The sequence below is a fragment of the Eriocheir sinensis genome, chromosome 41 (assembly GCF_024679095.1).
Source record: "Eriocheir sinensis breed Jianghai 21 chromosome 41, ASM2467909v1, whole genome shotgun sequence".
In the NCBI taxonomy this organism is placed as follows: Eukaryota; Metazoa; Arthropoda; class Malacostraca; order Decapoda; family Varunidae; genus Eriocheir; species Eriocheir sinensis.
Genome location: NC_066549.1, coordinates 10086154 through 10103653, shown reverse-complemented (window position 1 = coordinate 10103653; position 17500 = coordinate 10086154). Strand labels below are relative to the sequence as shown.

General features: G+C 41.9%; 1 protein-coding gene across 3 annotated transcripts in view; it reads left to right on the top strand.

Moving 5' to 3' along the window:
* Nucleotides 1-17500, top strand: part of LOC127009629 (probable G-protein coupled receptor No9) — a 219498-nt gene that overhangs the window by 86433 nt on the left and 115565 nt on the right. For all 3 annotated transcript variants that reach the window (XM_050882864.1, XM_050882863.1, XM_050882866.1), the window contains exon 3: nt 6032-6055. The gene's annotated coding sequence lies outside the window, so the exon portion shown is untranslated. The remainder of the gene's footprint in view (nt 1-6031; nt 6056-17500) is intronic.

Genomic DNA, 17500 nt, shown 5'->3' with positions numbered 1-17500 from the left:
ACGCGGCCACGTTTTCTTTGAATGGGGGTTTTCACAGCTGATGGTCACCGAGTTGTGATTGGTTCCCAGCAGACCACTGAGGACCCAGGGAAGAGAGGCAGGAAAAGAAGGAACAGGAAAAATGGGAGAAGGCTAAAAAGGCGAGGGGGAGGATACTAAGAAGACAAAAGACGAAGAGGAGGAGGAACAGATCGTGAAGGAGGAGGAGGAGGAGGAGGAGGAGGACGAAGACGATTACGAGGAGGAGGGATGGGAAAAAGGAAAAGGAGGTTTGAAGGATTAAAGTGATGACGCACGAACAGAAGTTGAATGAAGAGGAGGAGGAGTAGGAGGAAGATATTGAAAGAAGAGGGAAGGAGAAAGACGAGTTGGTACAGAAGAAGAGTCCATGAAGTGGAAGAGTAATTACACACACAAACACACACACAGACACACACACGAGGACACGCACGGAACAATGAGAGCACAGACAGCTGAGGAAAGAAAGAAACCTGTTGAAGGCGCTCTCAGTGGGTTTTCTTTATCACTCTTTTAACAAGACAATAAATCATAACGATAGTTCTGTGCCTCTCATATTGTAACTCTTTACTTCTTGCAATTCCTTTTCATGTCAATAGGCCACAACAAAAAATACGAGCTATTAACTAGGGATATTCTGGTTTAGTTCCTCTGGCTACGTATATCTTTGTTTCCTCTCAATAAATCCATAATCTCCTAGAAAAGAATTAAGTACAATATATGTTCACTATCTGAGTTACTAAGAGGCATTCAGTTCATTAGCTATTTTCCTATTACAAAGTATAGTTTCGTTCCTTGAAGTCTCATACGAGTCAGCAAAATCGAATAAAATAACATTAATGAATAAATACCAGTGACATAAAATGACAGGAATACAAAGCAATAATTACTTTAAGAGAGGTGACAAATATGATTGACGACCTGATAAAAGGCCTGCCATAAAAAAATTAAAAAAACTGAAGTTTCATAAAAAAAATCCGGATAGACTATTCCATGCGAAAGTGAAATAGCTACAAACAATAAAAGACGAGAAAAAAAACAAATGAATATATATATATATATATATATATATATATATATATATATATATATATATATATATATATATATATATATATATATATATTATTTTCCTGGGATAAAATGAAAACTAGGGATGTACCGATGTATCGGTATCGGTTTCGGTGGTATCGGCACATTCTAAGAGTATCGGTATCGGCTGATTTTCTGCCGATACTACCGATACTTGAAGGAGTTTCGTACGTCGCATGTCACTCGCTGCAAATAATTTTGTTCAACAGAAATTGGATTTTCTAAATTGTTGAAAAAATATTAGAAAAGTGTAATTATCTAGTATCATAATACTACATAGTTTGGAATTTCCCGCGATTTAATTTTCATCACCTAAAACGATAAGATTCATATTACTTTGAATACAAGTATATAATACTTAGTATACAGTACAACCTTTGGTACCGCGGACGCGTACAATACAGGTTTAGTAGATTCGGCGCGGGATTGGCGGAGCCCCTCCACTCGCCTCATTTGCCTGCCTCAGTCAGACAGGCAGCAACGGGGCACGCTGCCCGGGTCTGGGGATTTCTTCACAGTATTCTGCCTAAATGTACGGCGATTAAGGTAAAGCTAACCTTGCCGAGTCAACTAGACCTCACGAGGCTCCTCCTCCCTCGCCTTCTTCCCTTCTATGGTGGAACAACGAGTGGTGGGTCTTTTTTTTTCTAAGCATTTGATATTTCCCTTTAGCTGCTGAAATTGTTGTATCAAAAAATCAGTCCACAGGTATTGGTATCGTTATCGGTATCCGTATCGGTCAAATATTGGGGTATCGGTATCGTTATCGGTATCGGTATCGGTCAAATATTGGGGTATCGGTATCGGTATCTGTCAAAATTTTGGTATCGGTACATCCCTAATGAAAACTGTAATTAAGGATGTAAAATGAATGTTGCATCAAACAGTAATAAACAAATTAATCAATAGAAAAATACGAGAACATGTAAAAGAATCATAGAAATACCAATACACATTTCATACACACAGAAGTTAAACAGTGATAACCGAGTACCTTACGCAACAAGTAATTAAAACAATGTGAATAAAGTGAGAGAAATAGGAAAAAAAACATAATCAGCCCTCAGCCACAAAAGCCCTCTAGCACAAAAAAGATACAGGTGGATACTTTAATTTATTACCACACACACACACACACACACACACACACACACACACACACGCACGACATTTTCGAAAATTCAGAAGTACCTTTAACACACCTGCTTCCTTCTCTTCCTCCTCCTCCTACTACTACTACTACACCTCTTTTTTCCTTCTCCTCCTTCTTCTTCTTCTTTTTCTTCTTCTTCTTCTCCTCCTCCTTCCTTTTATTTTCCTCCTCCAGCTCTCGTCTCTTTCACGCTTGCCCACACAATCTCTCTCTCTCTCTCTCCCCCCCCGAGGCCACGCCCCTCCACTCATCACCCTCCACTTCTGTCTCACCTCCCAGGTCATTCCTTCCACCAGCCTCATTACCGTTATATTGCCAACATTTTCACCTCCTCCAGGCTCTTCACGCATTATGAAATAGAAAGTAGAACATCAAAGAGCAACATTTACCGAAGTATATCCTATGACGGCAGTAGCAATGACTCCCTTGCAACTACGATGGAAGATTTGCATGAAATAATAATGCTTTCCTTTTTAATTGTTCGTTGTACTTTCCTTAGAGTTTTACCTATTTCAAAGACGACAAGACATGTGCAAGATAGATAACTACATGCGTTTGAGGGAAAATATGCATGCAGAGGAGCGTGGAGGAGAGCCATGTTGGAAGGGTGAAAGGGTTTTAGAGGACGCCGAGGCTCCTCCCCAACAACCCATGTCTCGCGGGGCGCTAGGCTCGCGGTGCGTGTGGGGTGAGGTGGAGGGGGTTTGTGTGTGAGTGTAGTGTGTGTGTGTGTGTGTGTGTGTGTGTGTGTGTGTGTGTGTGTGTGTGTGAGAGAGAGAGAGAGAGAGAGAGAGAGAGAGAGAGAGAGAGAGAGAGAGAGAGAGAGAGAGAGAGAGAGAGAGAGAGAGAAAATGGAATGACGGAAAGAGCTGCAGCGAAATGGTGAGGAAACTCTTTGTTAAAACTGAAATGTGAACTCTATAAATTATTACTTTCCACATCTACAAATCAAAAGAAAGCTTCCCACGCGCCAGTTTACATAAATGATCTATATATGAACATCAAGACATTAAAAGAAGAAAATATTGATGCAGTACTCAAAACAGCAATTGAATAGAGTAGCTATGATTAAAAAAATAGTTGCTCTATATACCACCATATACGTGTGTGTGTGTGTGCTAAATCCTTTATGCAAGAGTTAACTAGCATCTTCATAATTTCATCATTTTTATTATACGTTCGCCCGATAGCGCCGGCAGGCTCAACTGATGGGACCTGCTACTGTCGGGCTCAGTCCTGTAGTGGCGCAGGCAGGCTTTATAGTGGCGCCATTTTCCTTATCTCATGCTGGCCCATGGAGCGCCACTTGATCCTTTCTAAAGAGTTTCGCTTAATTTTAGTATTTCGCATATCTAGATAGAAAAAAGCTCAGAGAAATGAAGCCGTAGTCAGTAATACACGGGTGGCAACACGCAACAAAAAAAAAAAATCCTCGAAATTTCGATAACCATAATAAATGTCATACTCAAAACTTTAAACTCATTTATCTCAAAACGTCAAATTTTAACTTCAATGAGTAGCTGTGCACAAAAACTTGATGGATCTAAATGAAACTCACCATACTTGTACATAATAAAGTCTTGTTCTGGATACGTTATATAAAAAATAGTGACGTCATTATTTCATGAAATTGCGAAAGCGGGTCACGAACTAAAACGAATTTAGCAAAAACTGTCTTGGGTAGGTTAATATGTTATTCTACTAATACCATGCAAAATTTGGTAACTCTAGAGTGAAAATTAAAATTTACGTGAATTTTTTGTTGTACGTCATGACGTCACGACGTCATGAACTAAAAATTCTACCTACTACCATAATATCTTCAAACAAAAATATTGAAAACTTTTTTTTTTATGAATATTTTTCATCCAGTTGTTGTGCCTCCCCTTAAGTCCGGATTGATAGGTGGTCATCAAGACAGCATGTGGGTGATGACTTAAAATTGTCAGCTTGTAGTGGAGGGCAAGACGTCCTCTATGACCCCGCGCCCGCACTCTGACCGCTCAGCCACAACTACCCCTTTGCTGGTAAATTGGAATAACCTTCCTTCGTCTCTTATTTCCCCCTGCCTCCGACTTCAACTCTTTCAAAAGGAAAGTGTCAAGACACCTCTTCAACCAAAACTGACCTTTTCTTCTGGCCAATCTTTCTGTACTCTTTAAGCTGGAACAGCACTTAGAGAGCTTTTTTGTTTTCTGTTTTTGTTGCCCTTGAGCTGCTTCCTTTGCTGGAAAAACTATAAAAAGTGTGTGTTGTGTAAATCTCACTTAAGTACCGTCTGACTATAAATTCAAAATTGGAGTGAATCTCGAACATTCTCCCTTCGCTTAAATATCTAAGATTTCAATGATTATCATCACATTTGGCTTTCGTCCTTCATAACTGACCAAACTGGTAAACGATCCTACAACTTTGCTTTACTTATGACCTAGAGGAGTTGGTTCAGCACCCTACGCGTATCCCAGGCCGCCTTGGAGGCACGCCAAAAGCTCAAGATCTCTTCCTAACCTCTAACCCTTCACATAATCCTTAAAATATATTTTCCGTTGGGCTATTATGATCACAGCTATTTCTGTACTCAGTCCCGTCATTCCTGTGCAGCCTCTGAAACGCCTCGGGTTTATACATCTTCATCTTTACTGAACTTCACGTTATCGTTATTACAAGCAATAACTCAGGTATCTGCAACACCATCCACAAAAATAAGTGAGCTCATAAAAATAAATCATAAAACATATGAAGACTGAAGTGAGCGATACTGACACAGCATAAGGATTCGATGAACTGTAAAATAAGAATGAAGTAAGCAATACAAGTATATGCATTCTCTTAAAGTATATATTCCTTTCTATTCCCAATTTTATATTCCTTCTTTCTTACTCTACTTATGGTTAAGAGTGACAGACATCTTTTGTTTCGCCTGGTCTAAATATAAATCGTAGAATGATCTATTAAGAATCACAGAAATACTTCCGCTGAGAAAAGCTACTTCCTAATTAACTGCCCTCCCTATAATACTCCATAATTATGTTGTCCAGTGTCTGTTGTGTTGTGTTATCCAACCGAAATAAAGAAGAGGAACACAAAATCCAACGCAGCCTCTCCTTCTCCTATCTAAGTGGGCAGCCACCACTCACGCATCAGTTTCTATAAGTCACAAAAGTCGTTGTACACACACACACACACACACACACACACACACACACACACACACACACACACACACACGATCAAAGACTATTTCTTATAAATCTCATTGGATAGAGGGGGAGGGAATGCGGTATGGTGCATCTGACATGTTTACCATTGTGGCGCCATGCTCTCTTATCGGCCTTGGTACTTCCAAATATTTAAAGGCAAAGTTGGCAGCAATACGCGACTCATTTCCGCGGGGCCCGGGGCAGACAGCGGACCCTCTCACGCTCCAAGGTGACGTTACACAAAACTGTTTGGTCTGCGACACTAATATACAGCGGTAGGGGAGAAGATCCCTACGATGTATTTATATTACACACACACACACACCCGGCTCAACCGAAAAATTCCGCGCTCAATTCCCTTGCTAAGTGCCATGTGTGTGTGTGTGTGTGTGTGTGTGTGTGTGTGTGTGTGTGTGTGTGTGTGTGTGTTTTGACCCTTTATCATACCTACGTGTATATTTATTTATATATATTTCCTTATTTATGCAATATACATAAAAATGTGCACTTTTGGCAGCCGGTTTTGAAAGTTTAGCCCACTCATAAGATTCCCGTTTCTCCCCCACAGTCGTCCCCTCCGGCAGCCCCCAAGGTAAGTGGCCCTCTCCGGCCCGCCCCGCCGTAGCCCGAACGCCGCAGGCTGTTCCCTAATATTGCAGTACCCTTAGAGCCTCAGACGAGACACCCCTTCTCTTCCTCAATAAAGAAAACGAGAAGACATAACAACAACCTGCTACACCCATGGATAACAGAGGCGCATCTATCATCAACAGGAGAATGGCTTTAAGAAGAGGAAGAATACAAATATCTGGATGAGTAGAAGGGAGAGGAAATCGAGGAGTAGAAGGTAGAGAGTGTGAGGATAAGGGAAGAAGAAAAGGAAAAAAAAGGTGGAGGACGAGGGAGTGGAGGAAGAGAAGGAGGAGGACGAAACATGGAAGAGCAGGCAGTGAAAAGCCTGTTGACTTGTGACGAGGCTGCCTGCTTAGACTTTAAACCAGTTCGTTGGGTATGTCGCAGCCCTACGGAACAGATAAAAGAACCTGCTTTATGAATATGCGGGACCGTTCGATCCCCTACTGACGCAACGATGTAACAGTTAATGCGTCATCGTTCTTGCATTAACAGCTTTTGCAGGAGGGCTGTTCCAATGACGAATGACTGTTCGAGAAAAAAAAACTCCGGCCGATATTTGTACTGCATCCCCTCCCTTGAATTCATTGAAAATTATTTTTATTTTCAGGTAAATTTGATGCTCAAAACTTAGTGACCGACGTTACTGAACTTGTTTAGGTATTGAAAACCTTTGTCCTACCCTCTCGTAGTTACTTCCTTTCAAACGTTAAGTCTTATAAGGATGTGCCCTCAACTACGGTATTGTTTCCGAAGTGAGTCGCTGTACTCTCTCAAATGACTCGAGAAGGAGGAAGAAGGGAAGGAGGAGGAGGAGGAGGAGGAGGAGGGAAGTAAAAGCAAGGAATATATTGGACGTTTTAGTCTTGTTTTTATGACATGCACACTATAGTAGCAATGAATCCCGTACACCGGAAATGAGCCTCCATGGGTTAGCTTGTACACTACGGCAAGAAACATACCATGTCCCCAGAGAAGGAAACTGTTCTCGAGACCAGAAATATTGTACTCTTCATGCGGGAAGCACCACAAGGGAACCATTTGCGAGTCTCTGGGAGGACATTACGGCAAGGCCTTTTTTATAACGTTTTTTTTTAATGCTTTTATTTGAGCATTTTTTATTCGTATTGGCGTGCTTTTTTGTATTAGCGGACTCTTTTGTATTAATTTAGCAAACGTCATTTCTTTCTGCAGTAAAATTCCTTCCTTTACTGTCAAAAAAATAAAGAAAAGGTGGTGTATAAAGGAAAAAAATAATCCAAATAACACACAGCTAAGCTATATAACTTTGAAGAGCTTTGGGCGATGATTCCATTGTATCTTATATCGATATTTTCATGCTGACTGCTCTTCTAAACTTAATAACTGCATGCCACCTCCCCTCCCCCTATTCCGCGGCCCTGCTGCACACGACAGTCTGCTTTTGCTCATCCCTACTCTATCCAAATCCCTTATGCAAAAGTTAAACAGCATCATTCTTTTATCCCCTCCGCTGGTAAACTTTGGAACCGCCTTCCATCGTCTGTATTTCCCCCAGCCTGTGACTTGAACTCTTTCAAGAGAAGACTACCAAATCACCGCTCCACCCGAAATTGACCACTCCTCTGGCCTCGTGTTCCGTTTTCTTTTGTCGGAGCAGCGCCTAGCGTTTTTTTTTTTTTTTTTTTTGTGTGTGTGTGTGTGTGTGTGTGTGTGTGGCTTCGTTCGCTTTCTGCCCTTAAGCCGCCTCCCTTGCTCTAAAGAGATTACTCCCTTGGCCACAAAATGAAGCTTGCCGCAGCAATACTTTTTAACAGACGACCTTGCTCAAACTGACGGCTACTTCTTGGCTACAGGCAGTCGCGCAGCGCCAATGAAGAACGCGGTCATGATGAAGTTTAAAAGCCACCGAGTTTTACGATAGCAACGTGATCAGTACGCGTAAAATAAAAAGAAAGAAAGAGCGAGCAAGCGAGCGAGAAGGGTAGAGATTGATAGACAGATAGAAAGATAGATAGAGAAAAACGAATACACAAAAAACACAAACAAACAAACAAACACAAGCACAGATCCCCGAACACTGAGCATTCACTCTATTCTCTTTCTCCACCCATCCATTCTTTCCTTCCTTCCTTTCCAATACAATATAAAGGCTCTCATCCCTCCCTCACTCCCTCCCTCCTTCCCCCGTGACCCTCTTCTGCCCATGACAGCGCCAGCAAAACAAAGAGACCAGAATAAAGCCTTTCTGATAACACAAAACGACCTCTGCTTCGCGAAGGTGGCGGCAACACAGATCGAAGCGCGAGTGTTGCGGTGATGCATACTCTTACACCGACTTTCTGTTCAGTTATTTAATATTGTGTGGAATGCAGAGATTCTACGTGTGTGTGTGTGTGTGTGTGTGTGTGTGTGTGTGTGTGTGTGTGTGTGTGTGTGTGTTTCAGTATGCGAGAAAGAAAGAAAAAGAACGAAAAAGGAAAGAAAGAAAAAGAAAGAGCAAGAGGAAAGAAGGAAAAAGAAAGAACGAAAGAAAAGAAAAAAGAAAAAGAAAAAGAAAATAAAAAGAATAAAAGAAAAAAAGAAACAGACAGAGAGAGAGAGAGAGAGAGAGAGAGAGAGAGAGAGAGAGAGAGAGAGAGAGAGAGAGAGAGAGAGAGAGAGAGAATGTTTGTAAGATCAATGGGACCTTACTCACAATAAAATATGTACTGTGTCTCCTGCGATTCCCCCTGCTCCTCCTACGCCCCAAGACGCCTGCTGGGCCCCTGCGTCACCTGGCTCATCCCCTGTCAATGTGTCCTGTGCACCGTCCCCCGCCGATGAGTCCCCCTGTCACTATGAGCTTTGCCTCCTTCAGCGCCGACGTGTTGTGTCTTGTGGTGCGACGCTGCGGTACTTGTCGTCTACTTTCTTTATCATCTTCACGCCATAGTATGCCTCTCTGTTTCCTCCTTAATCTACCAAGTCGACGTTTCTTCCGGGTTGTGTTGGCTGACGTCAGTATAACTTGTGTACTTTTTTTTTTTTTTTGAGGGGGGGTGACTGCGTATAAGACTTGAGGGAATTAAGAACATTTATTCAAAGATTTCTCGCGATAAAAAAGGGTAGGGGAAGAAGAAAAAGAAGACGAAGGCGAAGAAGAAGAAGGAAAAGAACTAGAACAAAAACAAAAAACTAAATTAACAATATTATGAACATGCGTAACGATAAGAAATAAGGAGGATACATCAACAAAATTAGTAGAAGTAGTAGTAGTAGTAGTAGTAGTAGTAGTAGTAGTAGTAGTAGTAGTAGCAGTAGTAGTAATAGTAGAAAAATAAAACTGGGGTATATGTTAAAGCTAGGCGTACTTTGGCGTTCATCCCTGTCATAGTGGCCCTTGAGTCTGTGGCGGGAAATAACCTAATTACCCCGGGACACAGGGCATGTGTGACATCCAGGTTACCGTTGTTTACCTTCCCAAGGTTTACCCACGTACCCTTTATCAACCAGCCCGATAGGGAGGATAAGCAGCTGGGTTGGGCGCGCGCCTGCCCGGACCGGGATTCATACACAAACCTGCGGATTCGAATATAAACGTGCTAACCACTTAACCGCGGAGGAGCTATATTAGTAGTAAAAGTAGTAGTAGTAGTAGTAAAAGTAGTAGTAGTAGTAAAAGTAGTAGTAGTAATAGTAGTAGTAGTGTTATTATAATAATAATAATAAAAATAATAATAATAAAAATAATAATAATAATAATATTAATAATAATAATAATAATAATAATAATAATAATAATAATAATAATAATAATAATAATAATAATAATAATAATAATAATAATAATAATAATAATAATAACAATAATAGTAATTTGTGACAATATCAACGTTTAAAAGTCATGATATGACAAATCCAGATCATTAGAACTTCTGTGATATTTTTATGAAGCCTAAAAGTTGCTGTTCGATCTTTTTAATAAGTCCTCAAGAATTCTGCATTGGATTTCCCTCACAACTTGTAGTCAAAAAGATACAATGGTATATGCAGCTGCATATGTAAAAGACTATCTGCAGTTTAAACAGATGGAATACATGTTCACATCAGCATCAAATTTTCATTAGAAAACTCATTAATGCAAGATATATTAGTGGACAATGATCTGCTGCTGAATTTAGTAACGGATGAGTCGACCTACTTGCCACTAATAAATATTTTTAATAGACTACCGATGATTTATTTTAATCAAGCATGATAATGTAATGATAATGTGGTAGTCTGTAAATTTGACGCTGATATAAATGGCCGACGCACGCACAGCCCAAACACTTTCTGCTGCCACTTACGTTCCCTTGTAGTGATGGCTATGTATCGTTATCATTGTGCAGGCGGCAGGTCAGAATATGACACTAAATTGTGTATTCTCCTTGATCTCTGGAATTTATGGCCCACCACACACACACACACACACACACACACACACACACACACACACACACACACACGAAGCAAGGAAAGCTTCGCCATGTTCTCTGGCAATTTTTTTACTACTCGCAAAATTCAATCAAAACAGCACAGGAACCAAACGACAAGCTAGCAGTCACATCAATACTTCCGTCTACAAACGCCTCCTTGCGCAGTGGTTAGCGTCCCTGACTACGAATCTGCGGGGCTGGGTTCAAATCCCGGTCCGGGCAGCCGGCGAGCAGCCCACTCAGCTGTTCATCCTTCCATTCGCGATGGTCGATAAATGAGTACGTAGGGAAACCAGGGAAAGGTAAAATGCGGTAACTCAGATGTTACACTGGCCCTGTCAGGTTAAGGGTTCTCTCCCACCACAGGCTCAAAGGGCCAGCGAGACAGAGATGAGCACCACCGCCACACCCAGATATAGCGTATGCTCCAAACTTTACTTTCTACGTCCACAAACATCAGTAATTGTCATCGTTTCATTTTTTTGTTGTTGGGCGATATACAAACTTTGAAGGTCACCATCACTTCAGAAAACACCAACCAGAACAGTATTTCTTTAAAAATTTATGTTTAAGAAGCCATACGTTTCTCCGACACGACATATATCACGGGAAGTGAAACATTTAGCACAGGCAAAATGTCAACATGTGTTACAGTAAGCGAGGCGTCAGAAGGAGGCGTGAACCCACTGGCAACCCGCCAGGCAACGCCTTCTTTGTCGAGCTCTTATGGAAAATTTATAGACCAGTGGCGGCCCAGCGAGCAAGAAGTCATTATGAGCCGAGTGACTCGTGTTAATGAATGGAACCAAAAACTGACATCCGCGGCGGCTCATGGGCAGGAAGTAACGACCGTGTAAGATTAATTTAGGAACAAACACCACGAAACACTCCCCCCGCAGCACGATCACAGGCACACCATCAACCACCCCAGCATAACCGTCACTAACACTACACTAGACATCACCAATATCGTCACTAAAACCATATCTAAGCATAAACGCAGATATTATGAATTTTCGTTGTTCGGAATAAAGGCAGAAAACGTGCGTGAGGCTGCGAGGCGCACACCTGTCAAGGTAATGGGGCGGGCGAGGCGCTTGAGGGCTGGTGCCACCCTCCTGATTGCTTGTGTGTGGGGCGAATACCTGAGAGAGCAAGCGCGCTCTCGCGAGAGAGAGAGAGAGAGAGAGAGAGAGAGAGAGAGAGAGAGAGAGAGAGAGAGAGAGAGAGAGAGAGAGAGAGAGAGAGAGAGAGAGAGAGAGAGAGAGAGAGAGAGAGAGAGAGAGAGAGAGAGTGAGTGAGTGGGTGTGTGTGTGTGTGTGTGTGTGTGTGTGTGTGTGTGTGTGTGTGTGTGTGTGTGTGTGTGTGTGTGTGTGTGTGGTGGTGGAGTGAGTGAGTGAGGTGGTGGTGGTGGAGGTGGTGGTGGAGGTGGTGGAGTGAGGAGGTGAGGAGTGAGTGGTGGTGGAGTGGTGGAGTGATTGGTGAGTGGTGGTGGAGTGTGGTGTGAGTGAGTGTGGTGTGAGTGGAGTAAGTGAATGAGTGAGTGTGAAAGAGTGTGAGTGAAAGTGTGTGGAGTGGGTGGTGAGTGTGGTGGTGAGTGAGTGTGAGTGACTGAGTGAGTGAGTGAGTGTGAATAGTGTGTGGAGGAGTGGTGGTGGAGTGTGAATAAGTGGTGTGGTGAGTGGTGGAGGTGAGTGTGTGTGTGTGTGTGTGTGTGTGTTTGTGTTTGTGTGTGTGTGTCTTTGGTGTTTTAGTGAGTGAGTGAGTGTGTGTGTGTGTGTGTGTGTGTGTGTGTGTGTGTGTGTGTGTGTGTGTGTGTGTGTGTGTGTGTGTGTGTGGTGTGTGTGAGGTGGTGGTGGTGGTGGTGGGTGAGGTGGTGGTGGTGGGTGAGTGGTGAGTGAGGTGTGGTGAGGAGTGGTGAGTGGTGGTGGGTGGTGAGTGGAGGTGGTGGTGGAGTGAGGTGAGTGAGTGGTGGTGGTGGAGTGGTGAGTGAGTGTTAGTGTGAGTGAGTGAGTGTGTGTGTGTGTGTGTGTGTGTGTGTGTGTGTGTGTGTGAGTTAAAGGCGAGAGAATGGAAGGAAGGTGTTTTAGGGGGAGGTTGATAAGACTTATTCAAAGTTTCCCTCCGTGATGGATGTGTTCTAGGTGAGGAATTGGGGATTAGATGGGCTGGACGGATAGTAGGATGGAGAAGTGGGGGAGATTCAAGACGGAGGAGTTTAGATAAGAAAAAAGCTTGAGGATGTTAGAAAGTTCAACAAGATGAGAATTAATGAAGCAGCAATTTCAGATTCTGGTGTAAAAACATTTAAGTGTAGCCTTGGTATAGGGAAAATTCTGATGCATGCCATAAAAAAATGAAATGGTGAACGGCGAATACAAGAAGGAGCGAAATAATAAATGTGGTTGAGGAGTTTTACGGAGAACTGTATCATTCAGACATTACGCCCCAGATTGAAGTAAAATTATTGTAATATAACATAAATATTCCGGAAGTAACAAAATATTAGATTAAAAAGGCACTTACAGTATGAAAAGAAAAAAAATCCCGGGGAAGATGGGAATAGTCTCATGGAGGGCGCCGCAGAAATTACCCTTCAGAAACAATAAAAACTTTTCATTGTATGTCTGGAAAATGTAGCCATAGTCTATACATAAAAAGAGAGACATGACAGCTTTCGAAAATCATCATCCTATCAACTTACTCTTCCTCATCTACAAGCTTTGCACATACATAATCACATATTTCAGAAACATTAGATTAGAACCAGCCCAAGGAACAAGGTCGTTTTCGAAGAGTGGGTTCTCAACCATGGATCACATCGAAACAATAAGTCACGTAACAGAGAAAGTAAATGAGTACAGACATCCGCTTTCGTTTTCCTTGCCACTCAGGAACTAGGATAAGGCATCGACTCGGTGAAAACCGTAACGGTTTGAAAGCGATTCGACAACAAGGTGTTGGTGAATACATTATATAATGAAGAAATGAATGAAAATAAGAATCGAATATCTAAGTAGTTTTCTTTACAGTGAGACTAGAGGTGAAGAGCAGCATAAGAAAACTAAACATAGAGAATCTACAAGTGGAAATGAAGATGAACAAGAAGACTTAAAATGAGTTCAACAGTCATGCTCAAATCGAACAAATAGTCATCCAAGAGGAAGCTCTAGAAACAGTAAATGAATATGTAAATTTAGAACAACTAATACACTAGAACCGGAAGTAATAAGACGTACAAAGGCAGGGCTCGACGGGTTTTGGAAAACACGGTAACACTTTGAGAGACTCTAAACCACCGTACCGAAAGCGAAGGATATTCAGTCAGTGCATCCTCCCCGTCATGAGGTGTTGATCAGACATGGACTTTAAACAATTTCCTGGAAAAGAAATGGAGAAGTACCCAGAGAAAGAGGGATATGACTATATGACTATAATGGATTAGAAAAAGTGAAAAAAGACGAAAGAACATACAAAAATCGGCAATTAATATTAGCATGTGACAATGGTCAGGACTCGTGCAAGAGAGAGGACAACATATGAAAAATATTTGATGAACCGAGCTCCTCACATAACGCGTGTTAGTGAATTACTAACACGTTCGTTGAGGGTATAATATCACACAATTATTCTGTGCATAAAAATCCCAACTTTGAAGTGAAATATTCCTGTAAAATAATATCATCATAACGGCGGGAGGTTTTGCACGTTTTGGTGAAATCATGCGAACAGTTATTTACAGAATTAGTCAGTGGCATGTATTATACGACAATGAAAGTTCAGTATTTTATCTATATAAAAAGGTTATAAATATATTTTAATATTTGTTAAAGAAGCACGCTGCAATGACACTATATAAGAAACAAAGTCCAAAGAGCCATTTGTTACAGGGTCCATATTACATGTACTTCTTTTCTACTCATGATCTGGGCAACGCCGTCGTCGTTATTTTGAAATAGCATTTCTTTTATCTCCCTTACGCCCACGACTCTTGGATTGAGACGATGCGAAAGCTGTTATTCTTTGCATGCTAATGCAGGCTGCGGCACGCTGCCACGCTGGTCATGGAGGTCCATCAAGGGGATATAGGCGGCAGGTGCCACGAAGGAAAGGCCCGACTAACCTCCACACCAGCTTCGTATGAAGCGATTTCATATATATATATATATATATATATATATATATATATATATATATATATATATATATATATATATATATATATATATATATATATAGATATATATATATATATATATATATATATATATATATATATATATATATATATATATATATATATATATATATATATATATATATATATATATATATATATATATATATATATATATATATATATATATATATATATATATATATATATATATATATATAGATATATATATATATATATATATATATATATATATATATACACACACACACACACACACACACACACATATATACAGACACACATAAACACACGTATCTCTCTCATCAAATAAATTGTAGCACTAATAGTAATAATTATTAATTGCTACACCGGACCTCTGTCATACATCGGGATGAAATTTCTCTAGAGAGACTGAGTAATTTGTTATAATATTGATTGAAAATCCACGGACGTTCAAATGCAAATTAACGAGGGGGACGCAACTCCATTATTGTGTCCCAGATGGGCCCGCAATATTGGTCGTCAAGGCCTCCCAGTTTTCTATAATCTGTGGAATGCCTGGTCATTCCCAATACCCTGCCACTTGATGCGTGTAACTCTCTCAGTGCTCTGCTATATGATGGCTACAAACACAAACACGAACGCGCACACACACACACACACTAAAGGCTCTTTTTTTGACAGGACCGGTTACTGTCCCGTCCTGAGCGAGTGGGATGGGGGTGTGTGGTGTGTGAGTTGCAGCAGTTCCCATAGAGCGGTCCTCCGAGCTCAAGAGATAACTCTTTCGGGCAGGATACTGGCTAGCAATCACGAGTCTATCATGTGATCACACCGTCTGTGTGACTCACACGCACACGCACACGCACAAGAGAGAGAGAGAGAGAGAGAGAGAGAGAGAGAGAGAGAGAGAGAGAGAGAGAGAGAGAGAAAGCAATACGTACCTATTATTTTTATAATTTCTTCGTTGCTTTTCTCAAGATTACATATTCGCAAGACTTTTGTAAGTGCCCAAACTTTCGGTTTATCAAAAATTCAACAATCTATCTAATGCACTTTCATTTTTCGAGTTCCAAATTGCATTATGTTTTAGCAAGAAAATGAAAGGAAAAAATATTCCGAGTAAACGAGATTAAGCCGAAGAAAACGGTGATGTTTACTGCACACGAGGTAAGTGAGCCCTGAGGAAGACAACCTTCACCTCCTCATTTTCCTCCTCATTTCCTCCCCCTCCTCTTCCTCCTCACCGTGCTCGTTTCCAACCTCTTCCTCCTTCGTCCTCTCGTCCTCATCCTCCTCTTCCTCGTCCTGCTCCAGTTCCCCACTCACATTTTCCTTTCCTTTCTCTTTCCAACGTTTAGTTTTCTCCATTCTCTTCCCTTTGTTTATCTCTTTTTCGTCCCATTCTTTTCCACTGCACACTTGCTGTCACTTCATCGCTTTCCCTTATTGTTCACTCACTGTTTGTCTTCTCTCTTCCTTTCTTCTAATGCTCTCACGCTCCCTCCTCGCTTCCCCCTACGCCTTCTTATCTGTCTCCTTCTCCGCCTCCTCCTTCAAATAATGAAGAGAGCGAGCTGCTGTATCTCTTACCATCTCCTCACGGGACAAGTATATATTTTTGCCTAGATGCTTGTTACACATCTTCCCTGTTCCCCTCTCAATTTCGCTCGCCTGCCTCTTCCTTGGCAACCCCTTAGAACAAAGTCCCCTCTACCTTTTCTTATTTCTTACCTCTCGTTTCTTTATTTTCCATTTTCTACTCCCCGTTCATTCCTGTTCTTCACCACATTTTATAATATATAAATCTGCTTTATAAAAACCATAGACTTCACAACTAGTTGACGGGAAATCTCTTCAGTCTTGGCGCGCTGGCTTCGCGTAAGGGGCCGATTGTTATGGCGACTTTCACTGCGACAACTCAAACACACTCTGCGTTCTTACTCCGAATTTAAGTGGAAACAGGACGAAATCTTCAAGTTTTAGTGCATACAAGCAGGCAGGAGTGTCTCTAGAGTGATTTGGTCGAGGATTCAAGGTAACTTATATAAAATAGCACCATGCGTGCACTTTGAAAACGTTGTGTAAAAAATGGCAAATTTGCGTAACTTTAGGTTGAAATCTTTACGTAAAATGAATGATAACTGTAGGATAGTGAAGTCCACAGTTTTACGTATTAGGAAACAAGAAATGTACGTTTAGTTAGTGCCTACATGGCAACTCAGCTCAGTTCGCGTCGCCTAACTCGCTTAGGCACGCAGTCAGCTGGGCACTTCTCTGTAAAGGATTATCGAGGTCCTGCCTCTGTTTAATCTCCAAGTAAAGGACATACAGTTATTTATCGTCTCTGTACCCTTCCCCACAACTGGACGAGCGTGCAGAACTTCATGGTGAGCAACAGGTTGGCCCAGCGCCTGCATTTGCTGAAGCTCGTCGGGTTCTTCCCCGGGGACGTGCAGGCCGACCTGGACCGGGCCAAGGCAGAGGAGAAGGAGGACGACGAGGTGATCTTGGCCCAGCTTGCCAGGGAGCTGGCCGACGACCAGCCGGACCCGCCGACGGACGAGTTGCTCCTCGCCGCGGTCGGCAACTACGCCGGCTACCTGGCCAGGAAGGTCCAGGCCAACTCCTCTGTGGCCGAGTGCTGCAAGCAGGAGCTTGCCCAGCAGGAGGAGATGAAGATTACCGTGGAGCTCGATGTGTGATGTTCGACGCCCTGGTCGAGCTGGTCGACAGGGGAGAGCTGGAGACGGGCCGGGCGGACCTGCAGCGGCCATCTCTCCCA